Here is a 13662-nt window from a genome sequence, read left to right on the forward strand (position 1 = left end):
GATGTTAGTCATTCTGCCTTATCCTCCTTCCTATTGCAGAACCTGTAAGTAAAGTGACTGCGATTTACTTTATTATAGTCTATTCACTAGGACAGGTTCCTAACGGTACCCACCTGAACAATTTTAATAGGCAAGTTAAATCATTTATTATCACTGCGATAAGAAATAATAATTAACGTGAAGTAAATACATGGGTCATAAATTGACCCCATACTCCCCTATATACCACGTATTCTTCAGGTGTGGCTGTAGAGATTCTTTCTTTAATTATGTCAACATGCCCCATTTTATTTGGGAATCATTTCTTTGTTCCCGAGTTTATCACTGTCTTTCTGAATGAATTACACTGGGCTCTGTTACGTATCTGATTACGACAAGCCTTTTATCATTTATCAAATCATTAGTAAAGCTCAGATTGACTGATTGAGTCAGACAGTAAAGAATCTCAATCTACGTGATGCTACAATACAGACTAAAGGTGAAATTTGAGTAATTTATACAATCCAATTAAGTGTGCTATTTGAAACGTATGGCACCATTCAGATCAGGGCCATCTTAACAACATTATGGGCCCCCGGGCAAAGCAGTGCCACGGGGCCCATATATATATATATATATATATATATATATATATATATATATATATATATATATATATATATATATATATATATATATAATACAGGGTGATTCAAAAGTCGCGGTACACCCTTTTATTTCAAAAACTCTACTGGAAATTGGGAAACCTGAATACTCCAGTTAGGTATGGGTGACGTGGTCCATCTTTTACGCTATGTACCAAACATGGGCGCCATCTTGAAATCGGCCCAATTCCTGTAGAGTTTTTTAAATAAAAGAGTGTACTGCGACTTTTGAACCACCCTGTGTGTGTGTGTATAATATATATATATATATATATAGATAGATATATTTGCAGGAATTTTTTTTGCAGGATTATTTAATTTACTTAAGAGCCCTGCCTATGGGGCCCCCTTGCCTGATTTAGATAGCAGGAGGGTAGGACTTATAGATTATGTCCTGTTTGAACAGAGCTGTTAGCAGGAACAGCAAGACAATGTATCTCACATGATACTAGAATATGTTTAACTTTTATGTAATAGTCACTGTTGCCCATGATACCTTTTCCATGGATTATGTATACTAATAATTTTCCCTTCTTGTTGAGATATAAATGTAGCTACAAATTTCCATTTCTGTATCTTGTTTGAAAGTATACAAGATGTTAAAGAAATGTTCCACCTAATGTTGTTTTTCTCCTGGTTCCTAAGAGGATGCATAGCACTAGCCTGAGTGTAAACCACATTTGACTGTGGCTTGCACTGCGTTTTCTAAGCTGTCGTCATAGGAGTGTTCCATTAAATGAATTCAAACTGTGATTGTAATTCCAGTTTTCCTGTGGCAGCCACATCTCTGCCCGACTACTGGGAACAAGAAGTACAAGTGGACTGTGCCCAACTGTGTGAAGACAGCACAGCAAGTATATAAATTTGTGCAAAAAGTATAGGATTATAATGTTTAAAAACATGGGAATACAACATGATGGTTTTGCCAAAGGTAATGGTCTGTACCATCTTAATATCTATATCAGTGATAGGCAACCTGTACACTTCAGGAGACACACATTACCCTTAATCTCAGTAATAAGTTAAAACAATACATTTAGGACCTCATTTAGAGTCAGACGCAAAGTCCATTTAAGAAGTGTATAAGAGGCGCTATATAAATAGATGATTATGATGATTTGAACGCAGCATTTCTCTGTTAATATTATTCCTGATTAGCTGTGGTATACTCATTTATGCCTTAGAGTTTCATTGATCTATATGTTCTGACCAAATCAAGAATTGATCTGCTGAGCAGGTAAATTTTTTTAATGATGTGGGGAGTAAAGTTTTTACTGCCCTTCAGATAGAAACACCATATAGTTATGTTGAGTATTTGTCAGTAATATTTTATATAGGCTACAAGTAGATGTGAGGAAAAATATTACACAAAGAAGTTTTAAGTTTCTATAAAACATGTATTCATATGTACTTTTTTTTCACCAGTGATGACAGTTATCCATCCCATTGTATAACATTGTGAAACCAAATAGATATATTGGACCTCATTTAGAGTCGGACGCAAAGTCCATTTAAGAAGTGTAGGAGTGGGAGTGTGCCACAGCTTGGTAGGGTATTACGAGTGGCAAGCAACGCCAGTTGCCTCCCACTCTTAATACCCTATCGAGCTGGGAGCAGTTCCTGCAGCTAACTGCTTGCGCCACCTAATTCCTGCCGCACAGCTTTAGCCCTGTTTTGACGTGTGTTGCGTCTGCGCCTCACTGCGACTAGGATTTATTTACATGGTCACGCCTTCACAAATCCGTGTTCCTCCCATTCTCTCGTAGCTGTCGCAAGTGTTAATTGCGTCCAAGATGCAGGCGGATTTGGTGTTTTCTGCACATGCGTGGTAGTGTTTTTTTGCTGGATGCGCCTAAAACGGACTTTGCGTCCGACTCTAAATGAGGTCCTTAATCAACTAAAGAGATTACTATCTGTAGTAACATATAAGTGCTGGTGACAAAGGCATACGCTGGCTACATTTAGGTGGCTATACCTGTTCCTGAATATACTAAAGTAAATAAATGTAATGCCTTAGTGAGAATGTATAGGAAGGCACCAAGAGCCCATATACATATAGTGGACAATGTACTGCTGCTGTCTGTATTTGGTAAAGCCATTCCTTCTGTTCTATATGTAAATGGGGGGGCTGAAGACACACGTGGGCTATGTATGGAAGTGCTGAGTCCAGCACAGGACATTACTGCACAAACATTAGTACTGACTGAGAAGGAAATGGGACAATGCAAATAAAGTCATGAAGCCTTCCTTCATGCAAGTCTCTTGTCAGCTATAATCCACTTCCTCACTGTATGGTTATCTTTACCAACATATCAAGAAAAACAAGTCCACATGAAACAGGTCGTATTTAAGATCTCAAGGTCAGGACTGACAGCACAGCTGTTCACAAACCAATGCCTATACAATGGGTATAGGTACTGAGGAAGGGCAATTATCATTATTGAATGATTGCAGGAAACAGAAGACAGAAATACTAAAAAACAGAAAAGTTACAGGAGAAACTGCATACTTTACAATAAAAATATGGAACAGATGGCCAAGCTGCAAAATGGAATACTCGCTTAGGCCTCATACACACATGGTAAAAGATGCATTCCCTCCAGTGCAGTTAGCTGTATCTGACACCCCATGCGGTACTATAAATAGTGCATTCTGCAGTTCAGCGAGCACAGAAGATATAAGACCATCTGTACACTGATAGGCTGCCTAGCTGCATCTACCGTACCCACAAAACACCTAAGGTAATCTGCGATAATTTTAAATGTCGACATATATCACTAGATTTAAAACGGCAATACATGAACCTTAGCAGTGCGGTGCATCAAATTGCATGTTGACCAAAATCTAAAAATGATTCCTTTAGTACATTAGAAGCAAAATTAACTACCCTAGTTTATTTATTTCAGATTAAAGTAGTCGGTCAAGGTATAAAAATTAAAGGTGTATATCTGCATTTGCCTATACATGTGAGATTGGACAAAGGTCCACAGAACACAATGGACCTGATTTTGAGTTAGGAGCAAAGCAATGAAAAGGAGTAACTTTGCACCTGGGCAAAACCATGATGCATTGGAGGGGGAGGTAAATTTAAATGTAGGGGCAGATTTCTAGTAGGGGTAGGGCATGTCATAGATCAACTAAAATTTAAATGTAAAAATAAAGCTATCAAGTATTTGTGTGCTACATGAAAAAACAGCATGTATATTTCTTGCATGCAAAAAAATAAGTACATTTGTACCCCTTGCATTGTAACATGGTTTGTCCAGGTGCAAAGTTGCTTCTTTTCTTTGCACCTTACTGAAAATCAGGCCCAATGTCTTCAATTGTTATTTTAGTGTAGGCAGCCCTTCCAGTGAAATGCATTGCACTCTGCAAGTCTTGCACTTATGCTTGGAGATAAACACTACAGACAGTGCCACATACACTTCCTGTAACAGCTAATTTCCTGTCCATACCAACTATGTAGCCCTCAGGGTATACACAGGAGAGACAATATACAGGGGGTTAAAAAAAAGACAAAGACACACTATTGCTTCAGCTCTGTTCCTGAAACTAATTATTTAAATTCTATATATTTGGCAACTTATTGTAAAACATCATCATCACCATTTATTTATATAGCGCCACTGATTCCGCAGCGCTGTACAGAGAACTCATTCACATCTGTCACTGCCCCACTGGAGCTCACAGTTTAAATTCCCTAATATAGACACTCAGACAGGTAGAGACTAGGGTCAATTTTGATAGTAGCTAATTAACCTACTAGTATGTTTTTGGAGTGTGGGAGGAAACCGGAGCACCCAGAGGAAACCCACGCAAACACAGGGAGAACATACAAACTCCACACAGATAAGGCCATGGTCAGGAATTGAACTCATGACCCCAGTGCTGTGAGGCAGAAGTGCTAACCACTACGCCACCGTGCTGCCTATAACATAGAAATACATAACAAATTGAGTGTTCACATGCAAATCATAAAGAGTTATTTGCATACATACATGGGTATATTGACTAAACTGCGGGTTTGAAAAAGTGGAGATGTTGTCTATAGCAATCAATCGGATTCTAGCTGTCATTTAGTAGAATGTACTAAATAAATGATAACAAGAATCTGATTGGTTGCTATAGGCAACATCTCCATTTTTTCAAATTGCAGTTTAGTAAATATACCCCAGAGTTTAAAACATTTTGGACCTCATTTAGAGTAGGACGCAAGGTCCATTTAAGGAGTGGGAGTGTGCCGCAGCTTGGTAGGGTATTACGAGTGGCAAGCAACCCCAGTCGCGTTCCACTCGTAATACCCTATCGAGCTGCAGCAGTTCTTGCAGCTAGCTAACTGCTTGCGCCACCTAATTCCTGTGCATAGCTTTAGCCCTTTTTTGACGTGTGTTGCGTCTGCGCCTCACTGCGACTAGGATTTACTTACATGATCACGCCTTCACAATTCCGCATTCCTCCCATTCTCTCGTAGTGAGCCGCAAGCTGTCGCAAGTGTTAATTGCGTCCAAGATGCAGCTGGATTTGGTGCTTTCTGCACATACATGGTAGTGTTTTTTTGTTCCATGCGCCTAAAACGGACTTTGCGTCCGACTCTAAATGAGGTCCTATGTGTCTGAGTGCTAGAAAGTTGATATGTCATAATGAATCATTTATACTGCAAATACACACAAATCTATTTTACAAAGGTCACAAAGTAAACTAAATTCTGCCCTGCAATTCTTCATTTGGAGTTTCCTGGCATCATCGTTGGCTGCCACCAGACATTGGGCTGGCTTTGGTCCGACACATAGTAACTATAGTTTTTATTTGTAATTCCTTCAAACTATTTCTAAAATACATTACACACAAAATACATTTTTCATGAATTCTGAAATAAGGCAAAACAGCTGTAAAAAAAAGACATAAAAAGAGGGGGCAACAGTAACATAAAAGTGTATTTAAAGTAAATTTGAATGGAATCTTCCCTGTATATTAAGTTTTTCATAAATATACATAAAAACGTCCAAATGTCACCGTATGTTAGAAAGTAACTAAGGCAGGTTTTTTAAGGGAAAAGTCCCAGATAGTAGAACTGATGGACAGGTGGATATTAAGCATTGATAGCTAATGTGTGTTTAAGATGATCATTTTGTGAAATTAACTTAGTCATCCAATTCAGATAAGTTTATACTTGTCAGTAGCGACAATGAAGCAAAAGAAAATAAATCATCAAAGTTAGTATTTTGCAAGTATGCACGGTGAGTTTATCTATTCATTTCAACTACTTAAGGATGATTAGAGCTCCCCCTATGGACATCCCATATGTATAGTGTTATAACAGGAATCCAAAATTTCCATTCACACTCTAAAGTTTACTGGCATCTGATACTCTGTGGTGGCTTAACTATGAGACTAGGGACAAGTGTGTACCCTGAGATAAATGTTATTACTACCTACTTTTGTCTCTTTACAAGTTTTGTGTTAATGTATTAACATCTCCATTACTGACTGAGAGCTGAAAGACATAGTTGCTTTTTATTGAGCAGACTATTTTATTACTGTATTGTTCCAGATATCTACCACCATCAGGCATTAGATTTGGCAGTCCTTTTTTTCCAAATTTGTTGAAGGAATCATGTGTCCATATCAATAAATTCTTAGGGGTATATTTACTATGCAGAGGTTTCATAGAACTGCCGATTCCAGGCGCTTTGAAATAATTTTATAAAACAACACTTTTATTAAGCCCATCAAAAATGACTTCAAACCGCCAGGAATCAACAGTTCCGTAGTAAATATACCCCTTAGTCTTTTCAATCTCATGTTTAATCAAAGCTACTGATAGCAATAAAAAGTTAGTGAAAATATTTTTGCTCAAAAGTAATTAGATGTTGTATTTGTCAAAGAAACATCTAAAACTGTTACTGTCACCCAACCATTGTTTCCCTTGGACTGTATGTGATATGTTTGCCCCACACTAATTGCTACACTACACAGACTATTCATGGATTTATAGGTGGCGTGGAGTTTATTTTAACTCCTTGTCACTTTAGCATTTAGTGAATAAATGATGTTCACATAGCCATACACCGCTCCAAGCCTTTCCTAACTGTACCTAATCCGCTCTTAATATCCTTTATAACAAAATTATAAATTAGTTATGGGAGTCTGCAATGAATCAATAAGACATGCCCTCTTTATTAAAGTTACACCTGGTCACCATACACTAATTATTTACATACAGTAAAATCTAAATTTCACAAGAGAAACAGACTGCCTAAAAAAACTTTATATTACAGAAGAAAATATTTACACACCTATGATTCTAAGCTCTTCTCCCTAGACAGATCACTGCTAAGTGTACCAACCACACAACATATATTGAATATATTTATATATTTATTTATTTATATTTATATTTGTTTATGTACTGCAACTCCCCTCCTTCCCCAATTAATGCTCCGTTCACATTAAACTACACAAATGTACATGTTCAAATGCAGCATATCCTATAAAATATATTTTGCCTAATAGAATCATTACGTGGTTTGCATTGCGAAAAAAAAAAGGAAAATGATTGTTTCCAGTGCAGCTGAGGGAACAGAAGAGTCTGCACGGAGTAGTCTGTGTGTTTTGCCTGGAATCTAGCAGTGAAATAAGAAACATTTGTGTAACAAAGAGAACAATGCACATTCTTTTTCTATACAGGGATTAGCACAATAGAGACTTACTTTTGTCACCGCCTGGCTCTGATCCTGAGGGTTTGTGAACACACAGTAGCCTCTCCTGGGTGTGAAACAGATTAGATGGACGTGAGTGTCCTCCTAAGAGACACGCGTGCACAGTCTACTACTGTAGAGATCTGATCAGTTACTCACAGAGGAAATGACTAAAACCAGAGGACTAGCCCTAATTCCTAAGGTGCGGTTATCAGCATAGCCAGGCCACAACCCACCCAGTGTGTGCTATGTGACAGGGGCGGGCCGTGGGGAGTGACAATGACCAGACTGGTACCTGGCTCACAAATCTCTGCACCAGTAACCAATTCATTGCCAGGGGTGGGAGGAAGAGCCTGTTGCACAACAACACAGATGGGACAGTATGTCTGCAAGAAGCTGAAGTTCGCTTCTTATTCAAGCTCCAGATTATTATTCATCAAACTGTATTATTGAAGAATTCAATGAAGTTAGATGACTGAATTCACATTAGATTAACACAAAAGGTTGTCCCTTACATAAATAACAATAGTATTTAGCATGGCCTAACACGAGTTTGGGCATGATATCAAGTGGCAGAGTGGACACAGTCACCATATTTTATCATTTTGAATAAGTAGCAGTAGCATTGCAAGGGTTACATCCTGTTGGGTCACAAATTTGATAGTGGGAATCAATGCGGTGGTCGGTTACATACAAACCACTTGTCTATTGCCTGGCCCAACAACGTTTAAGGCACGAAATCAGGTGACAATGTGGGCACAGATAGCATTTTGATCATTTTGAATAAGTAGCTGTAGTTTTGCACGGGTTAAATGTTGTTAGGCCACAAGTTTGATAATGGGAAATAGGGTGGTCAGTTACATACAAATCACCTTTATTTAACAAGGTAATGAGGGTTTGATAATGATATTTTAATATGCTAATAAACATGTTGACAAGACAGTGCTAACATCTCCCCTGCTCCACACACACACACACACACACACACACACACACACACACACACACACACACACACACACACACACACACACGTACACACACGTACATGTATCACACTATTATCATACAGCCTGGACCATGCGGATCATCAAGATTTTATTTGGATTTTATTTCTCCCTATTTTCCCTGTGGATTATTAGTTTTTTTTTTTGCAAATATCTATGGATTACAAAAGGACTTGGCATTCTTTTTCATTTACAGCGTGGATTCCTTCAGAATGTAAGAAATTAATTAAGGTTTGTATATTTCATTTTCAATAAAAGGTTTATTGGCTGGTCTTGTTTTGTCTGTATTTAAATAAAGTGTTTTTCATCATCATCATCATCATCAACATTTATTTATATAGCTCCAGTAGATTCCGTAGCGCTTTAAAATTGGGAACAAACAGTAATAAAACAATACTGGGTAATACATACATACAGAGAGGTAAGAGGGCCCTACTTGCAAGATTACAATCTATGTTTTTTTTACAGGTATTTTGTATTTTTTTTAATTTAAAATTTTATTTAGTATAATGGACAGGGTGCTAGGACTGAAGGGGTACCAGAGTTGTCACTCCTGAGTTCCAACATTACTTATTACCCTGGCACTCACAGCGCAGCAGTGCTGGGAAGAGTCACTCTGGATGCTCTTTATAGGAAAGGGGCATGACTATTTTGGGGGTTCCCCTCCCTCTAAAGATACAACAAGCCTGTACTGAGCAGACTGGAGTTTGTTTTTAAATTGAATAGTAGGACCCCATGCTGTGGGTTTACCTATTCTAGTTGAAAACAGCATAGAATGTCTAGCCCTGCAGCTGGTTACTAGATTAGCAGGGTACTGCATGCTCGCTTTCCCCTTACTTTTGTGGTAGTGTAAAGGGTGCCCATGGTGGCTATAGGTGCAATTGCATGCAGTACTTTCTTCCCTGGCTAGTTGGTGGGCATGGGCAACCAATACCCACCACCCCCCCTGAATACACAGGTGATTAGCACAGTTATGATGTGGAGTGGACACTACTGTGTGCGTGGTGCAGTGTAAATGAAATTTGGGCACCAGGCCATCTTAATTCAAAACTCTAGTACACTCTGCCTTCTCCTCCAGTACAAAAGCAAAATAAATTTTGTCTGATAACTCCTCCAGCACACAATTAGCAGCAATAAAACAGTTCTGTCAGTTTACATACACCAAGCACTCCCTTAAATGGAGAGAGATGTTCACGTTCAGCAGAAAACAAAGGTTTTCTTTGTTTTGAATCAAGATGGCCTGGCGCCCAAATTTAATTGGCACTGCACCACGCACACACTAGTATCCACTCCACATCATGACTGTTAAACACCTGTGTATTTGTGAGGGGCGTACCTGTGGGTTGGGGGTCCGATGAGTCCACCTGACCCCGTGGCGCTGCTCCCTTCTTGGCCGTTTCAATGTTTGGAGCCACGGCGAACCAATCAGGGCTTGCTGCGTCACTGCGCGGCGTCATATCAACACCACACGATGTTGGGGCACTGCCGCACAGTTTTTTTGTTGAGGGGGTCTTACGCTTCAGTTGTTTAGGATGGGCATTAGGTCCTGTTGGTTAGTAGGTCTGTAGGCCCTTATAGTAAATAGCAGGGCACTAGGCTCTGGGTAGAATAGTAGGGTGTTAGCTCCTGTGTATTTAAGAAGGGAAGAGTGGCATATAAAGCCCCTTATTTGTCATGAAGGGCAAATAAAGTCCTGAGACCCAAGACAAGGCGGGTTTAACAGCCGGGTTTCAGTGGAGCAGCTGAGTTCCAGCGGACGCGGGTGGTCTAGGATGTATGAGCAGGCGTGAGGGGTGGTTCCTGTTCATGGAAGAGAATTGATGGTGTGTCGCATAGTGGTCCCTCCGGATCGGGTGACGAGAAGGGGATTGCATTTTGTGTCTCCCTTTGCATCCGCTACATATTCAGGGGTGGTCCTCTGGTATTGGTTGCCCATAACCACCAGCTAGCCTGGGCAAAATGTACTGCATATAATTGGAGCTATGTCCACCAGGGGCACCATCTAAGCTACCACAAAAGTAGGGGGAAAGCTGATCACCCTGTAATGATTCTCACTATCAAACTTGTTGCCCTATGGCATTTAACCCTTGCAAAACTCTAGCTGCTTATTCAAAATGATCAAAATGTTATCCGTGCCCACTTTGTCACCTGATTTCATGTCCAAAATGGTGAAGAGCAAGGCAAAGACAAGTCATTTGTGTGTAACTGACCCCCCTTTGCTGATTCCTACTATCAAATTTGTGGCCCATATGCATTTATGGGCCCCAAATGCATTTTATCCGGCCCTAATAGCCGTCTGACCCAGCGGCCCGGGGGGCGATTGCCCCCCTGCCCCCCCGGGCCAGCCCGCCCCTGGTTACCATATGCTTTACTGAGCTGGTGTTATGCATTTTGCTGCCCAGTGCAAACATTACACTATGTTGCAACTCTAGCTACCCCTTGCAACATAACACACAGTTGCTATGAATTAACATGTATACCTTAATGTTATATAGCTCATTTTACTACAATGTCTAGCACATATCTGCCAATTTGATATTTTCTCAGTGTAATACTCAGTGGTCGAACTGTAAATTTAAAACTGAACAATTTAATGGGAATGTAGGTGAATGAAATTTTATGGTTTTACAATGAAGACAGTAGGAGAAGTGGCAGTATGGAATACCTCCGTATGTATAGACCCCTACTCCCTTATATGGAGTACCTACACAAATATCACAATTATCCTCTAATTTGTTATCGAGAAAAGGTACTGTGTATTGAAAAAAATACACATTGTAATAAAAGAAAACTTTCAGTGTCGCAGGAGAATGTGGCATCATAGAGCAGTATTATGTAGTAAAGCATTCATTTCAGCACTGTTCAAGCAGAGTTCAGACACTGCCTACTGCTCTGCTCAGCTGGTTGCATGAATACAATTTGAGAGTCCTACAGACCAATGTTTCCATACAGTGTTTATAGCTCTCTCATACACTGTTGTGCCCTATTTTTAAGGGCATGAAAACAAGAAGTGCAGGCCTGTCATATCAAATACCATGCAGGTAGGTGCGGTGTGTATGCACATCCAGTTAAATTACTGCAATAATCATATGCTAAACACTAAAAATACCCATTGTAAACATTCCACATCTGCACTGAGATATTTAAATAAAAAGTTTAAAATGAATGTTTGTTATGTGAAAACATGATATTATGTTGTGTACACAGAGCTAATTGCATGGAAATCGCGTAAAAGAAGGTGGATAGGGACCCGGACTACAAAAGGAAAGATAAAAGTGTCAATTTGGAGGAGAAAATAAAGAAGTATTGCAAATAAAAGACAAACAATAGATCAAACAAATTAAAAAAGAGAGGTATATTAGACTGAATTATGACATCCTGACTAGAGAGGTACCCCATAAAACTAACCCCTTCTGGTATGCCTGGGAAAAATGTGTTACCTTGTTACTGCGAATGATGTGTGTCTTGTTATACCCTGGTATCAGGAGAGAGCGGTGTGGTACTGGGAGAATGCTTTAAATAATATCTGTAATTTATATTTAAGCCTGTGATCCTTCAGCTGTTCCACCCTGCCCTGCTGGGACTTGTAGTGACAAAACTGCTGTCGCCTACCTCTGCTCAATAGGATTAGAACATTTGTGGCATTTCTGTAGCTTTTATTCTGGCTAAATTTATAAGAAATTAAATACTAACACAGTCCCTGTCACAAATTGCGTCATCTGCTTCTCTATCAAGGGGGCACCCCGGGCACTACCACGTCAGTATTAAAACGGTATAGAATAAACATTTTAATATTGACGTGGTAGTGCCCAGGGCCATCTCTCCCATTGGGCACAATAGGCAGGTGCCCGGGGGCCCTGCAGCCCAGGGGGCTCGTCGAGGCAGCGCTGAAAAAAATAATCCTGGCCAATACTTACCTTGCGGTCAGCTGGCGATCCGGCTCCCTCCTTGGTCTCCTCCTCCGTGCGGCGCTCGCAGTGCTTGTCGGGCGTGGCGTCATCACGCCCGACATCCATTGCGGAGCACAGCACGAAGGAGTCCCCCGCACAAAAACAGCATTCAGCAGGCAGCAGCAGTGACTGAAGAAAAGTGAAGAGGAGAATAAGCCGATTAAAAGGTAAGTTAAGTTTTTTTTTTTTATTGTAAAGGGACGCTGACGGCTGAAAGAAAGTGATTATATATATATATATATATATTATATACACAAGTTAACCCGTGCATGATACTCATGCATTCTAGTCAAATCAAGCTACTTAAGGTCTTAAAAAGGTTCTTGTCATGCATTTGGGTCTAGCCCAGGCCTCCTCAGGGGAAGAGCGTTACTTCCCGACGCAAGCGCCCTTTTTAATGTGTGTTCATGAGGTAAAATTACCTCACGAAAATGAGTTTGACCCCTCAACTCGTAAATTTAGCCTTTACTACCCCTCCCACGGGGGGAAGGGGGGATGATGGAAGTTAACTGACTTCACTATTCTAATTTTTTTGTCAAATAGTGTCAGTATACCAAATTTCAGGTCAATTGGATGAGCCCTTTTTGAGAAAATAGTTTTTTACACACACACACACACGCCGCTAGGCTTTTACTTTTATATATTAGATAATGCTAAGAATTTAGTAGGTCAGTGTAGTATATAACTCTGCCCAGCAGGTGGCGCTGCAGCTTGAGCACTCTGTCACCCGGTAGTTTTTTCCACACACAGACTAACACACGCCGCTAGGCTTTTATAATATATATATATATATATATATATATGGGCCCCGGTGCACTGCTTTGCCCGGGAGCCCATAATGTTGTTAAGAGGGCTCTGGTAGTGCCCGGGGTACCCCCTGACAGAGGAGCAGATCACGCAATTTGTACATTTTGGGAAAAGTTGGGTTAGTGCATGTGGTTCTGTTTTGGGGCTAGTGACAATTCTGTGTGGCTATATTGGGGCTGTTTTTTTTTATTCTGTATATTAAGTGTAATGTGCAGCTGTTTAGCAGGTTGGAAGGCCGTGTGTGACTATATTAGGTTGCCCATCACTGTACTAAAGTGTAGCACATGTAATGTGCTTAGATACAACTGCTCTACAAGAGTGCCTTAAAATTATATTCAAATTCTGTGTTGAGTTTGTATGTTCTCCCCGTGTTTACGTGGGTTTCCTCCGGGTGCTCCGGTTTCCTCCCACACTCCAAAAACATACTGGTAGGTTAATTGGCTGCTATCAAAATTGACCCTAGTCTGTGCTTCTGTCTGTGTGTGTATGTTAGGGAATATAGACTGTAAGCTCCAATGGGGCAGGGACTGATGTGAGTGAGTTCTCTGTACAGCGC

The 13662-nt window shown here is 40.1% G+C and overlaps 1 protein-coding gene across 1 annotated transcript in view; it reads right to left on the reverse strand.

Moving 5' to 3' along the window:
• FHL3 (four and a half LIM domains 3) overlaps positions 1–7552 on the reverse strand; it is a 49322-nt gene extending 41770 nt beyond the window's left edge. The window contains exon 1 of the mRNA XM_075195413.1: positions 7355–7552. The gene's annotated coding sequence lies outside the window, so the exon portion shown is untranslated. The remainder of the gene's footprint in view (positions 1–7354) is intronic.
• Positions 7553–13662: the final 6110 nt, after the last annotated feature.

The sequence above is a fragment of the Mixophyes fleayi genome, chromosome 2 (assembly GCF_038048845.1).
Source record: "Mixophyes fleayi isolate aMixFle1 chromosome 2, aMixFle1.hap1, whole genome shotgun sequence".
Lineage (NCBI taxonomy): Eukaryota > Metazoa > Chordata > Amphibia > Anura > Limnodynastidae > Mixophyes > Mixophyes fleayi.